Here is a 15,807-nt window from a genome sequence, read left to right as displayed (position 1 = left end):
TCTAGTTTTCCAGTCTCGACTTCCTAGCTACTCCGGAAGTGTCCTAAATCTATCTATTTCTAAACTGCACTATTGCTATTGACTTTTACGCATTACGCGTGAGTGTTTCCACTCTGCACCTGAATCCCGTGGGCCTTCCACTTCCTAACCTTTGGTAGTATAGTGTAGCCCCAGCGATTCCCTAGGCCTAGGCCTATCCTATTTCCGTGACAATGGTCCTTATACCACTTACTTAGTATATGGTTTGCGTTGCCCCTAGGGCCTAACTGTATTACTTACCTGTGTGACTTAATGTATGCATAAATAAGACTGTGTTGTACTTACCTCTAATCTCATAAAGAGTGCTGAGGGTTTGACTAGAATAAATACACTTTATTTTATATATATTTCTGTTGTGGTGTCCTTTCATTTGGTATTCAAGGGATTATATATGGTATCACAGCTGGCTTCACATGCCATTCAGAGTTTAGCCTAAGACTGCCCTTGTCCATGCTACCACTAGGATAGCTGGTCTATAAGGTTGACTTTACAACCAATCACCATAAGGGTATTTGGACTGATATAAGGTGTACACTAGAACTAGTGACATCATACATCAGGCCAACTTCTCACAAACACTTTATTATGATACTAGGGGAGTTGGCAGCTTGGGGAGTGCCGAAGCTCTATATAGAAGGGCTGTGGATGAAAAGGAGTCGGTAAGCAGAGAAGCTGTGAAAACGTGGTTATCAGGCGAGGAGGCGTATTCACTCCATAAACAGGCCAGAAGACATTTTAAGAGACGCCCGACAATTGTTAATGCGCAAATAGATTATCAATGGCAAGCGGACATAATAAGTCTTCAAGATATAGCAAAACATAACAATGGCACTTGTTATATATTAACCGTCATAGATGTGTTGTCCAAGTACGCCTACGCAGAGGCGCTGCGTGATAAAAGTGGGGCTAGCGTCACAGCCGCTTTTAAAGCCGTCTTCGATAAGGGGCGTATTCCTCAAAAACTACAAACAGACGCCGGAAAAGAATTCTTAAACAAGGCATTTCAGAAATTATTAAAGCAACACAATGTTCAACATTTTGTAACACACAAGGAGGTAAAAGCAGCTGTTGTAGAACGGTTTAACAGGACTTTAAAGTCTAAGATGTGGAGGTATTTTACAGCCCACAACACCTACAGATACGTTGATGTTCTGCAGGCTTTTTTAGCTGTATATAATGCCAGTTATCATAGGACCATCAAAAGGGCCCCCGAAGATGTAACACCTAGTAATTGGTTATCTGTTTGGCGAAATGTGTATGGCCGTAATTTCGATACAAAGGTGAAGAAGCCTGTTTTTAAAAAAGGCGATCACGTAAGGATTTCAAAATTGAAAGGCGTCTTCACTAAGGGTTACCAACAGACTTTTAGCGATGAAATATTTATAGTGGAAAGTGTGGAGCTTAAGGAAGGGTTGTATATTTATAGGTTAAAGGACTATGATGGGGAAACGGTGTCTGGGGTTTTTTACAAGGAATAGTTACAAAAGGTGCCAGATGATCCGAACAGGGTGTACAGGGTTGAAAAGGTTCTGAAAAGGAAAGGTAGCGGGGCTAAGAGCCAGGCATATGTCAAATGGCGGGGATGGCCTGAGAAATTTAACAGTTGGGTGTTGGCCAGTTCCTTGAAGGGTGTGTGAGCTCAAAACAGCTGATACGATGGAGACAAAACCCTTTTATATAACCTTACCATCCAACGCCTCTAAGGGCATGTTCCCCAACAATCAGATTTCTAATTACACCGTCAAATTGGCTAAGCCTGTGGACCTGAAAGGGGACTGGGAGGTTGCCCTAACAGAAATCCAGTACCCTAGAACATGGAATACCTTTACAGCGGCCGAAACCAAGTTCCACATCAAGCGTGAACAGGACCCCAAGGGCATAAACGTATCCTTCCCTCACGGCTACTACCCAAGCGTTTCAAGCGTTGTCGAAGCCATCAACAAATCCATAGCTGCCATAGAACCACATCCGAATATTCATCTGGTGCTAGATAATGTTAGAAGGAAGGTGTTTCTTAAATCCATAAATCGCAATACCCTGTTTAACTGCTCCGGTAAATTAAGAAGGGTTTTAGGTACAGTACAACATGTGAAAAGTCCGGTGGAACAAGATCACACGTGCCCCGATATTAACGGGGGGTTCTACACGCTCTATGTGTATGGTGATATTGTAGAGGCTCAGAGGATCGGGGATAGTTACTCGCCACTGTTAAGATGGGTTCATGTACAGGGTGATAATAATACCATGGTGAACATCCAATTTAACAAACCTGACTACGTCGCTGTTTCTAAAAACCATTTTGACACTATTTCAATTATGATCTACAATGATCAGTCTGAGCTGGTGGCCTTTAAATACGGAAAAGTTATTGTTAAGCTTCATTTAAGGCGTAGACACGACAGGGGATATTAAGCAGCAGGAATGGTGGTTATGAAAACATACGGGGACCCGTCCATGTACAGGGACTATTACAGAAGTCAAGCCGGTTATGGAGGACCCCAGTACTTTCAAGGCTCACCTGTTATGTACGGGGCTGGCTTAGGGGGATTCTTTAGGAGTCTGTTTAGAAGAGCTATGCCTTTCCTGAGAAGAGGCTATGAAATTGCAAAACCGCATGTTAAGACGGCCGCTACGAGCATTGCCCAGGATATGGTGGGTTCTGTTACATCGGCGGTTGCAGAGCGCATGAACAAACAGCCGCAAGAAGGAGCGGGGCTGTTGTATAAGCCACGTGCGAGTGTCAAAAGGAAGCGTGGGGTTTCCAGACGCAGGGGCCCACCAGTCCCCTATAAAAAAAGGAGGAGCTCTTCAAAACGCACTCAGAAAAGAAGAGCGCCAAGAAGGAAGAGAGCTGCCAAGAAGCGAAACGGCTCTAGAGTAAATATTTTTTAAAGCCTCGTAAACAGCACTATGGCCTTCGTACATTGTGGATCAGGAGAATGCGCCAAATCAGAGTTAGACTTGTTTACTCTAAAACCTACGCAGACAAGCATCGAAAACAGCTTCTTCATGGAGGTATCACCTTTAGCAGCATTGATGCTGTTGGCCCCCATAGAGTTTTTTGTGTCAGGGTCCACGGATATGTATTTGGATCTCAACAACACGCTGCTACATCTTATGTGTAAAATCGTAAAAGCCGATGGGACCGACATTGATGACGATGCTAAAGTGGCAACGATCGCTTACCCGCTAGCTACCCTGTTTAATCAAGTGGACATCACCTTGGGTGATCGACTCATCACCCAGAACGATAACATGTACGCCTACAGAGCCTACATCAAGAGCATTCTAAATTACAGTAGCGACGCCCTTGACACGCAACTTTCAGCGGGTCTGTTTCACCGGGATACATACGGGCAGTTTGAAATCACAGCTCTGGATGGAGCCAATAAGGGTTTTATAAAAAGAGCGGGGCAGGCAGCAGGTAGTCGTACCTTTGACCTCCTGGGTCGTATACATTCAGACCTCTTCTTCCAAGATAAAATGCTCATCAACGGAATTGATCTTAAGCTCAAACTCACTCGCAACAAGGACTCATTCTGCCTCCTCAGTGGGGATGCGGAACACTACAAGCTGAGCATCCTGGCCGCGAGCCTGTTTATAAAGCGAGTGAAAGTGTCCCCGAGCATCAGGTTAGCGCACGCTGAAGCTTTACAAATATCCAACGCCAAGTACGCTGTGGAAAGAGTATCTCTGAAGGTATTCAGTATACCGGCAGGAACCCGCTTAACACAGCAGCAACATTTATTTCTGGGGCAGCTACCCAAACTCATCATCATAGGCTTTGTGGACAATACAGCTTTTAGCGGCACCTATGCCTCAAACCCCTTCAATTTTAAACACTACAGTATCAACTACGCGGCGCTGGTCCACGAGGGCAATGTGATTCCTGCAAAACCCTACACACCCAGTTTTACAACCGCCAACTACGTCAGGGAATATCAAGGGTTGGTTTCGATAACCAGGAAGCATCAAAGGGACTGTGGTGTGACCGTGTCAGGAAAGGTTATGGGAGCGGATACACGCTGTTCGCATTCGATCTGACACCCGACATGGAAGATGGTGATTACTACAACCTGGTAAAAAACGGGAATCTAAAAGCTGAAATACGTTTCGCCGAACCTCTGAGGACGAATGTGAACATGGTCGTATTCTCGGTATTCGACAGCATCATTCAGATCAACCACGCCAGACAGATTTTGTTCGACTATCTTTAAAACATTTGTGAAATGGACACTGTGCAGATACGGGACTTCTTAAACAGACATAAATACGCTAGGAAATACTTTTTAGGGGTTTTCCCTAGCGATGGGTTACCAACCGAAATAGGGCCAGAAAGACCTAGCACCCAAGTCTTTAACACTTACCCTCATGACAAGGGTGGGACACATTGGGCCGCCTTGTTTATAGCTAGGGACAAGGTTACAGTGTTTGACAGTACAGCAGAGTTCCCTGAACACCGTATCTATACACGGCCCATATTCAAGTTTGTGAAAAAAGCTGCAGCTGTGGTGGAGTATAACAAGCTGAGGGTGCAGGATTCCATGGCCATCACATGCGGGGAACACTGTCTTTATTTTATCAGTAAAATGTCAGAGGGTGTTTCGTTTAGAAATTTCTTAAATCTATATTCAAGGGATCTTGTTAACAATGACAGTATAGTTGTGAAATTTGTAAAAGAAAACACAAGGGCGTCGGTCAGACCTGTGAAAACCGAATATGTAGCTTGTCAAAACTGTAAGGGTTTATAACAGTCGTATGCTTAATGTTGAACGTGTAAAATAAAGACTTAGGGCCATATGTAGGGAACATACTATTTACCGATTCATAAATACCGAATTTTACCGATTCGGTATTTATGAATCGGTAAATAGTATGTAGGTAAACAATCGGTAATTATTACCGATTCTGTAAATATCGGTATTTACGAATAGGTATTTACCGAATCGGTAATAATGCATCCCTTCCCATTCATTCCTATGTGCCTGGAGGCCCATAGGAATGAATGGGAAGCCATTTACTATTACCGATTCGGTAAATACCGAATCGGTAATAGGGGAAGCATAATCATGGGTGGCAGGGTGTCACATTGACACCCTGTTGCACCCCTGATTCGTGCATGTGTGCACATGTGGCGCACATACATGCCCTAAGGGCATGTATGTCTGCCACATGGCACTTTTAAAGCAGCCAAATTTAGCTTTTTGAAAGGTATTCGTTATTTAACATCAACCTGTAGTTGGTGTTAAATACCAAATCCTTACTACTGAATTTCACTCACTTGAGTGCTCCCTACATATGATTTAAGGATTCGGTAATTTACCGAATCTGTATTTTACCGATTCGGTATTTTACCGATCCCTTACCGATTCAGTAAATTACCGAATCCTTAAATCATGCCTCCTACATCTCAAATGCCTAAATACCGGTCGTAACGGGATATTTACCGAATTTCGGCCGTTACCGACCGGTATTTAGCTACCTACATGAGGCCCATTATATTTTAAAAAACATGTATTCAGACTCCATATATTAATATACATGCACCTTAAATGTTTTAAAAGACGACTGAGACGGATTGAAAAGTTATAACGTGTTTATTACAAACAGGTTGGTAGGTGGGTCGTTAGTTTCACAAACTTTATTGAAGAAACCATTGAAGAAGAAAAAAACAGACACGTTTATACACATAATACACACAATTATTCAAAAAATCTGTAGAAACATCAAGGCGTAATCCACGTGAGGGGTTTGGGCATTGTCTTTTTGCGTGGTGGCACCGCAGGTGCAGGGGTCGACCATGTAGGGGATAGCCTTCGAACTTCAGAACTTATAGGCGATGGTAGTAGGGGGTCCTTCAAATTTTCTAGCAGTCGCCGGTGTTCATTATTCCCAACGAGCGTGGAGGGTATATTGAGTTCAGCAGCGGCTTGCAGAAACTGATCCCAACCACGAGGCGCATTTTGAGGCGTTAGGATTTTGGGGTGCGTGAGACCTTTGACTAGATCGTACATGTGCGACCCTGCAACCGGTTGTCCCTTGTAGAGAAATTCACCTCGCTCATTCCAAGAGGTTAGGTCTTTAGAAGCTGCGAGTTTACTCATTATCATCTGTGCCGCCCCTCTGTGCCCCTGGCTTATATTTTTTAAGAGATCACCAACAAAGGTATCTGAGGCTGTTGCAAGACCGGGAGGCGGCTGTATGGGCTGCTGGGCGTTGGCTGGAGCTGTTGGTTGTTCAGAGTCTGGGGTATATAGAGTCAGCTTGTTTTTCTCGGTATTCCACTGGGTGTAGGAATTTAAGAATCTTTTGAGAGTGACGGTGTAAAGGTTAGCCTTGTCGTAGGGATTTAGATCGGTCCTGCTCAAAATTTCTTGAATTTCAGTATCCAGGCGTAGAGTCTCATTTCTACGGATATCCCAGGCGTTGTCCGAGGCAGACCCCATATGCTCCATTTGCTGCCTAGGCACCAGATACATTTTTGTGGCGTGCTCCATCACAGGCCCGAGATGAGGCTTGTAATTATAGGTACAGCTATGCCCAGCAAGTTACCTATAAAACCCCCAGACTGTTTCACCAGTTTCTTCTTGGTGATGAGCGAGGCCCTTTTATTACTGAGCTTTCTGATAAGACTCCTCTTCTTCTTCAACACCTGTAACTGACGCTTTTTTATAGGGACGTTGCCTTTTAGGGTGTTTAGGGCTATTTCTGAAATGGCAGACACTAAATCGTCAGAAGCGGCGCCCAGGATGGCCTTTCTGTGTTGGGGGCTGGCTGTGGCAAGCATTTTCAGGAGAGCTAGATTGTGACGTAGGCGGGCAGACATGGTCAACACTGTGTGTTATAAGGGTGGGTCTGTAAATGGCTCTAAAAGGCATCAGCGTGGCTTTTTATAGGTCCGGGTCTTGGGCATTGGGGTGTAAACTACCGGTAGGTCGGGTGGAAAAATATCAGCCCTCAGTCTATAGTCTTCTAGAGTTTCATTTTTTAAGTCTACCAGCAGGTACCCGTGGGGTTTTGATGTGGCGTTGTTAAAGGCCTCCATGAAGAAGTGTGTGTTGCCGGGGTACATCTGTTTAGCTATTACGGATATTTGTTGTTTGTCACGGGGGTTTTTAAATAAAACAAGGTATGAAGCGTTGAGAGCTATAGACCGACTGTTCTTTCCCTTGTAAAACAAGTTCTGCACAATGTAGCAGATGCTTAGATTGCGATGATGTGAATATTGAGTAAAAGCTCTCTCTTACTCCGGATGATCACCACCTTCACGCATAAAGTCATCGACAATTATGATATTTACAAGGGTCGGGGCAGTAGCTCATCATCGTTGAGGTTATCCGGTATACCCTCTATAAATTTGATATGGGGGAACCTCCGTGCCAAGTCTATATAAAGAGGCTGCCAGCATGAATAAAGCCACACAATGTTGTTAGGGGTTTGGGATAAAACAGAGCTTTTACCGCAGTTTGAGGGCCCTGCTAACACGCAGGAGAACGGATGTTGCAACCTGGTGTCCATGATCTGGAGGGTGGTTCTCTAATGGGCCTAATAACCATAAGGCAGTGTCTTATAGTCAGCAGTCAGGACCCTTTTATCAAAAACAACTCGTAATGTTTTATGTAGGGGCTGGGTTGTAATTTCCCACTTCTTTTTGGATCTGACTGTGCAGGGCTGGTTCACGACTATGGTTTTAGCATTGTCAGAATCGGCTGCGGTAGCGTATTCATGCACCAGATTCTTCAAACTATCAAAATTGATTTTTAGGGTGTTGCTGACATTTAATGTTATCCCTTTGATCTTCATACACACTTTGTTCTTGTTTGTGCGGTAACTGTATGTCTTAGGTCCAGAGGACTTATATTCTAATATATACTCATCCTTATCTAGCTCGCTGGTCAGATTACCCAGATCATCCCCGAGAGGAGGGTCTTCATCCCCCGGTTTGCTCAGAAAAATCACAGAGTCTGTATCATGATACAAGCAGCGCTCCTGGAGCTTATCCATAACCCCGTAAAGCTCTAGACGTGTGTGGGCTGTCGTGAAGCAGGCTATGAAAATGTTTATGTTGTTACTCGTTTTGGGGTACTCTTGGGTGTATTTCCAACACACAGCAGCGGTATCGTCATCGATAAACTCACAGCTGGACACTTCGTAGCATGGAGCAAACAGGTACTTGAACAGTTCATCAGGATCTGTTATTAAGGTTGTATTTGACAGGTTTGTGCGCTGTGCAAATTTTCCCCACAAGGAGTTGAGACAGAGTTTGGCTAACTGACGACGTGCAGGGTTGACCTCTATCAGATGGGGGCGTAAACGGATACCCTCGTGAGCGTAGTAGTCAGCGATGTATTTCTGTTTTGCATCCTGACTAGTACACCGTTCTGGATACCCTGAGGCCTCCTGTTTGTCTCTGAGAAACAAATTAATGTAGGGTGCAAAGAGTTGTGTTGTAGTGTTCTTAAAATGCCACACTTCGTGTACTCTGCCGAGCCTGCACCCTTTCTCTAAGGCAGCCTGTACCTCGATGCTACACCAAGTCCCTGTGAGCATCCTTTGTTCTTCGGTGTGGCTGCAAACGCCAACCTCTTTAAACATCGCACATGTTCGACAGAGGGGGAACAGCAGCTTACCATCGACTCGGCATGGTAACACCAGAAAGTAAAGCTGCTTAGGAGGATAGATTTCGCATTTGACCAGCCCAAAGTATTCGGTTAGGGGCTTAAAATCTCTATAGATGATTGTGGGGTGGCCCACGGGGTACAACTTCATTATGTTCACAAAAGGGTACAGACTGGTGAAATCATAGTAGTGTATTTTCTCACCCTCACCAGCGGCCTTGTACAACTGTATGGCATTTGTACGACCCCCAAATAAGGCATCGCGGGGCTCCAGAGGTTTGGGTAAATCACGAGTCTTAAGAAAAGAGCAGAGGTCAGTGTCTGTTTTTAACATGTCTAGCCACTCGTGCTCCCAAAGAACTCACATAGCAAAGCCCCGCTTTTCAACATACCGGGCCTTTGTCAGAGTACGTCTGTATAAGTGTTCAAATGTGGCACCCAGCATTTTGTTATACTCATGGGGTTTGTAACACTTGGGGCAGCCGTGGTAAAAACAGCCGTTGAATTCAAAGGCCGTCGGCACGCCCTTAATTACAGAGTACCCGTCCAGGTGATAGGGGCCCAGGCGGTATTCCCCACCCTGTAAAGCATGCTGAATTTGTATGTCTTCCTTCTCAGAGACGTGCATGAGCCATTGGATAGACGGGGTTGAATAACGTTTCTGTTTACCGTTATAGAGGTCTGGCGGTACTAGAGCGATAGTTTCGGGCCTCAAAAACATGTGCTTGTAGATGAACATACACATGGAGGCCAGAGTGACGTTTTGAAACGGGTCTATGTATTCGGCCGCTTCTAGCCTTTTAGGGGTTTTGGATTTCACGGCCAGACCCTTTTTAGTTAGGGTCTTGGATTTCAAGGCCTTGACTTTCTTAGTCGTTGTCTTGGATTTCAAGACCTTGCCTTTTTTAGTCATAGACACCACAGCATCTCTGAAGAGGTTACAAGCTTGCCGCAGGATCATTACATCAGCCTGACAATAAGCTTTCAACTCTGTTTGAAAATGAAACTCCTTTTCACGGTTTTCAGAGTACCATTGTAGAAAGCTCTCTTTCTCATCAGGCATCATGTATTCAACCCCGTAGCTGTCAGGAGGCGGCATGGGCCCCACATAATTCTGGTTAGCCCAGGTGTTAAAAAAGTGTGGAAAATAACCTTTACATCCTGGGAACCCAAAGGCCTTTGGCAGCTTGCTCAATTTCATGGGTAGGAAATTCAGGGTGTCTATGAACCGTATTTTTAAAGGGCATACCGTCATCAGCATCAGTTTAGAACCCTGGGTTATGAGTTCAACTTGGATCTTTTCACGAATCATGTTTTGCAGAATAAAGAAGGAGTCGTAGGCTTTCGAATTGTGGGCTAGCATGGTATACCCTTGGAATTTGGTTTGAATGAAAGTGTTGAGGAAATCACCAACGCACGATCGCCCTTCAAACTCCCAGCTAGCGTCGGAAGTTAGGTGGTGGGCGTAAATATAGTTAGGCTGGTGTACCCCCGTCTCTTGTGTGCACTCTCTATCAAACACTATATAGTCTTCGGTCTTGGTTTGGAGGAGCCCATTAACCATGTAACACTGATGGTTGGTGCCGGCCGTGAAAGACACATGGCACCTGGGGCATATCATGCCTTTGCACTTGTGATCCGTTGCCACATACAGACCACACTCGCGGCAATCCATTTTAGGGATGCAGTTAAAAGATTTCTTGTGTATGCTTAAGCAGTCTTGCGAGCGACAAAACATCCTACATGTGCCAAACCTCACCTTCAAGGTAGTGTCTTCTATGCACCCGTCCCTCTGACACATCTTACAATGCATTTCACACTGGTGATATGTTCTATTGTTGTATATATGTTCACAATGGGCGCACACATACTTAACCCCCAGAAAACCTTTAAGTTTCAAGATTCCGTAAAAATTATTTTCGTTATGAAGGACATATACGGTCTTGTTTCTCAAACGTTCCCCCGTTGTAAAGTACTGCCAGGAGCCGTTGTGATAAAGAACTTAGTTCTCAAAAAGACCCATGTCACCAAAGCCGACCAGGCGGTCAGGAGGTATTTCAAGAACCTCATGGGCTTCAGCCGCTCTAGACAGAATGACAGCGTCAGGGGTCTTGCGATCCATCAACAGCCCCACGATGCTTGCCGCCAGACATGTATTGGAGGCGGCGCTGTTAAAGTTGAGCAGCCACCGGTGTTTCTTACCAATTATCTGACTGTATAGTATGCTCTTTAAAGGTCTGGAAACACCCCCCTCACGCCCCCGTACAATGAGGGCTATGACTCTAAAAGTGCCATAGGCGACTAGTTCAGCCTTACTCTGTAATAGCCTGGAGAGGTTTTCTAAAAATTGCACAGCGTCAAACACATCTCGGGCCTTCCTCCTTGTGAACAAAAGCCGGTCAAAACCCTGCCCCTGGAAGCGGAGTTGGAAAAAGTCATTAGGACCCACATCGCGTAACATCCTTTCTATGAGCGCCTGCACAGCCTGATGTATAGCTAGAACCCCATGATCGGATGATGTTATTTGGTGTAGGTTAACAAATCTAAACTCCTCATACTGTTCTAAGGCGTTAAACCTCTCTACAGGACGCCTGTAACTTCTAACACTCTCTAAAAACAAGGCCTCTGAACCCTCATCATTAGGAGTGTGACTTATGCCGTTGTTCTCTGGTGTGTCACTTTGGGGTGTCAGGTCGTGACCTGTCTCGGGGGTCCTTATAAACCGCCGGGTAGCGCATATTCTAGCCTTCTTCAGCTTACGTATTAAAAGCCTACGCTGTTTTGCACTATTACCCCACTTTTGTTTTTTTTTACGGGCCCAGGCTTTCCTAGGATCCAGGCCCCAGCCTATCTGAACAGGTTGGTTTGGGGCAGTGTACGTCTTGTTCAGGGAGGCCTCCGCTACAGATCCACCCCGAGGTTCTTCTGAATGTTCAGAGGTTTGGAGTTTTAACGCTACACCCCCTACCACCTTCAAATGGCCGCCCCTCGGGATGTTAGTTCCAGCCCCTATGTATTGGAGGTTGTGTGGTGCTGAGTTAAGTATTTCAGGTTGTGTTTCAGGCAATGGTCTTGAAACTAGGGTACCTTGTTTGAAGGGTTCTAGGGAAACAGGAATGTCTTGTTTGAGGGGGTCTAGGAAAACAGATGGCCGCGGCTTCAACAGTTGTATGAAGCGTAAGGACTTTGTCAGTAACCGCTGCACCTTATGGTTATACTTGGATTTCAGGGGCCTCTTATGAGCAGCACAGACCACGGGACTCTTTGGGGGTTGGCGTTGCCATAGTCACGCCCTTATACCACAGATGTCTGCCACAGCTGCCTGACACGTCTGGATGATCACTTTTTTACAGATATCAACCCTTTGCACGACCTTCTGTTGGGCCGCCCTCTTGTAAAAGTTATTGGTAATCCCCAGCCCCAATTTTAATTTAGCGGCGTTCGCCTGGCGTTTTAGTTTTCTAACCGCCATCTGCATCTCTTTTACATGCGCCCCCAAGACCGCCTGTATGTTTATAGAATCGTCTTGCAGCTGATTAGGGGGGTCCGCCTTGCGCGGTCTTATAAATGGCTGTAACACCTCAGCACCCTCTTTACTGCTAACAGCCTCAGCCCCTTTCTGTAAAGCCTGTGCCTGTAGTGTTTTAGAAATAGGGACCCATTGCGAACGCCATGGGGTGTCCAGGAGCGAATAAGTGCCAAAGGGTCGTGCAATAAACGGCAATGACCAATGGTCCAAGGCGGTATTGTTATCCCCACATATTGCTGTGGGCATTGTGGGGCTTACGCTAGACGCGGGCCTGGTAGGGTCGTATGCGCCCGGAGGGGTAATAGGGGACCCAGGGTATGAGGATTGTGTGGGGATGTCGTCGTCGTAATCAGGGGGGCTCGCAGAAATGTCTGGGTTGTGGTGTGGTGCATGGTTCCCAGGGCTCTGTAAACCCCCGTTGTTCGAAGCCTCCTTGTGCCCCGCTTCTGTGAGTCCACCGATGCTGTCTACCATGTCCCCCAACGCCTTGAGAACGGCGGTGCTCCCGTTATAAAGCCCTCCTAATTGCGTATTATCACATTTGGAGCCCCTAGGATGGTCCTGAACGCTTATAGTCTGCCTTGGGGTCTGATCCGGGGCGTGCATCTCTACACGAACAGTTAGTTTATTTGCACCTGTCTGGGGTTTCAGGACACAGACTGGATGCTGAGGTGTAATAGGGGTGTTCATGGGCGGCGCTATCTGTAGCTTCGGGACCCCAGGCTTCAGCTTAAGATGTTTTCTTGAGAGGCGCGTTGTTTTAGGGGTCTGCGGCAGGGCCAGCTCTTCTACAACAGGCGGTACAACTTCTACAACAGGCGGTACAACTTCTACAACAGGCGGTACAACTACCACCTTCTTGGGGATCAGGGGGGTATAGACATCATTCAGGGGTTTAGCAACCCTTTTTAGGGATAGGACTAAGGGTTTTGATTGTTGCTCAGGACTCCTAGGGTTCTTCTCAGGGCTTGCGGGACTTGCCTGGACCTCTGGGGGCCCCTGCTCCTTCTTCTTCTTGAGGTTTAAGGGTTCGGTTTGGGGCTCTGTGTATACTAGGGGGGTCTTCTCACGTTTTAAAGGGTAGGGGCTGTTCTCTGAGTCCCGATGTTTCTTCTTAAGGGGTGCCTTGCTTGAGATCCCTTTCCCTTTTGATACCCTGAGATGGCTCGGCCCATCTGTGCCGTTTTTACACAGCCCCTGCCCCATGTTATCTGGATTTGTAAATACACCTACAGTGCTGACCCCACCCCTAGGCATAAGAGATTTTTCTATAGGCTTGTTCATCGTGTTGGAAGGGGTGTAGTATGTAGAGAGTTACTCTTAGCGTACACGCCTACTCACGCCTTTTGCGGCGGATCTGTTGTTCTGGCCGGCTGCTGTTATATCCCTTAAAGGCTGGGTCAACCTCTCTTCAGCCTGTTTCTGAGACGGTTCTGGAATATCAAAAAGAAAATATATATATTAGAGAAAACATAAAGCACCATGTACAATCACCACCATCCTAATTTTCTACACATCCATCTTTTTTATACAGGCGTTGCTACAAGCCGCTGCACCCTCTGGCTGAGAGTCTGTAACACCGTTAGTACTTCTCACACCCTTTTGTAAAAAACACACCTGCTAGAGGTCTTTTTGCAGCTCCTTTCTTTGGCGCAGGTCCCCCTTTACATGTTAAAGCCTTCCTCTTCAAAGGTCTTTCTTTTGAACGTTGCGCAGTCTCTTGTACCTCTGTGCCATCCGTGCATAACACTGGGGCCCCTGTAAAGAAAAAATAATACCATGCCTTAGACATCTTTCTGCGGAGGTACCCTATACACCCCGTTGTCAGGCCTTTTGCCTACCCCAGCTCCCCATCGTCTTAGACAGTTTAAATAACGGCGGGCTTTTCTTTTTTATTTACATGTAGGAACTGTAGTGTTTTGCACATTGCTCATAGCTCCTTGAGCCTCGAAGTACACCATAAGATCTTCAAGAACTTGTTGTAGGTCGGGATCATAAGCTGTAAAATCACACATACATGAGAACCCCATTAGAAAAAAACAGAACTTCTGAGAGACTTGTGTACAAAACTACGGCGAACTACACAACTCTAAATATATATACCTGTATGCGGGTCTGTCAATTCTCCGGCGTTGCTAGTTATTTCAGGGGTGTCCAGCGCCCGTGGCACATAGATAACGTTTGTTTTGGCAGGGTCTTGCATCTGGATTAAATAAAAAGCAACTGTTTTAAAACACGCCTTTTCTTAAACAAGGTATTACAATTTCAAACAATTCATGTAGGCATTTAAAAAAAATAAATAAATAAAGCTGTTAGGAGGATGTCACAACCCACAATTATAAAAACTATAAAAAGCGCTACATGTGGTGTTCTAAAACACATATCAAAACGGCTGCCTGTGTAGTGCAGAAGCCTATACTTTAATAACGCAGGCATTGGGGCTAACCTTGGCATACAGTGGTCACTACTGCAGCATGTAACGTAACGTTTGTTTTAGTGTTTTGAGTGTGCCATTTATTGCAATTCTTACATCTACGTGTACTTTGTTTGCTCTTGATACTTGCACAATCGTCACTATTGCCCCATGTAACGTTTGCTACCTCTTGTATTTTGTTTGCTCTTGATACTTGCACAATTGTCACTATTGCCTCATGTAACGTGATGTTTGCTACCTCTTGTATTTTGTTTGCTCTTGATACCTGCACAATTGTCACTATTGTCTCATGTAACGTAACGTTTGCTTTTGTGACATGCTGACGTGTAAATTTTCTCCTCATGTATCATTACTGCGCCTATTGTGAAGCGCACCGCCACCCTCGGGTAACACACACACACACACACACACACACACACACGTGCACACACACACACACACACACACACACACACACACACAACCACAACCACAACCACAACCACACACACACACACACAGAACCACACAACCACACACAACCACACACACAACCACACACACAACTACAACCACACACACAACCACACACACAACCACACACACAAACACACACCCACACCCACACAACCACACACACAGCCACAACCACACACACAACCACAACCACACACACAACTACACACACACACAACCACACACACACAACCATACACATACAACCACACACACAACCACCCACACAACCACACACACAACTACACAACCACACACACAACCACACAACCACACACACAACCACACACACACAACCACACACACACAACCACACACACACAACCACACACAACCACATACACAACCACACACACATAACCACACACAACCACACACACAACCACACACAACCACACATCCACACACACAACCACACACACACATAACCACACACACAACCACACACACACAACCACACATCCACACACACACCCACAACTGCACCCACACCCACAACGGCACCCACACCCACAACCACACCCACACACACAAAACCACACACACACACAACCACACACACACACAACCAAACACACACAACCACACACACACAACCACACACACAACCACACCCACAACCACACCAAGCATTGGCATAGCCAATAGGTCTCGCCTTTGGGACCTTATAAGTGTTTAGCCACACAACAGTT

General features: G+C 45.7%; 1 long non-coding RNA gene across 1 annotated transcript; it reads right to left on the bottom strand.

The window, feature by feature from the left end:
• Window positions 1-13,499: 13,499 nt before the first annotated feature.
• On the bottom strand, window positions 13,500-14,190 carry LOC146830304 (uncharacterized). The gene is made up of 3 exons (XR_014961412.1): window positions 14,087-14,190; window positions 13,804-13,944; window positions 13,500-13,619 (listed from the first exon to the last, which is right to left on the bottom strand). It is a non-coding gene; the product is annotated as an uncharacterized LOC146830304 (long non-coding RNA).
• Window positions 14,191-15,807: the final 1,617 nt, after the last annotated feature.

The sequence above is a fragment of the Triturus cristatus genome, chromosome 5_1 (assembly GCF_964204655.1).
Source record: "Triturus cristatus chromosome 5_1, aTriCri1.1, whole genome shotgun sequence".
NCBI lineage: Eukaryota > Metazoa > Chordata > Amphibia > Caudata > Salamandridae > Triturus > Triturus cristatus.
The sequence above is the reverse complement of the archived record's forward strand: the minus strand, read 5'-3'. Positions and strand labels throughout refer to the sequence as shown.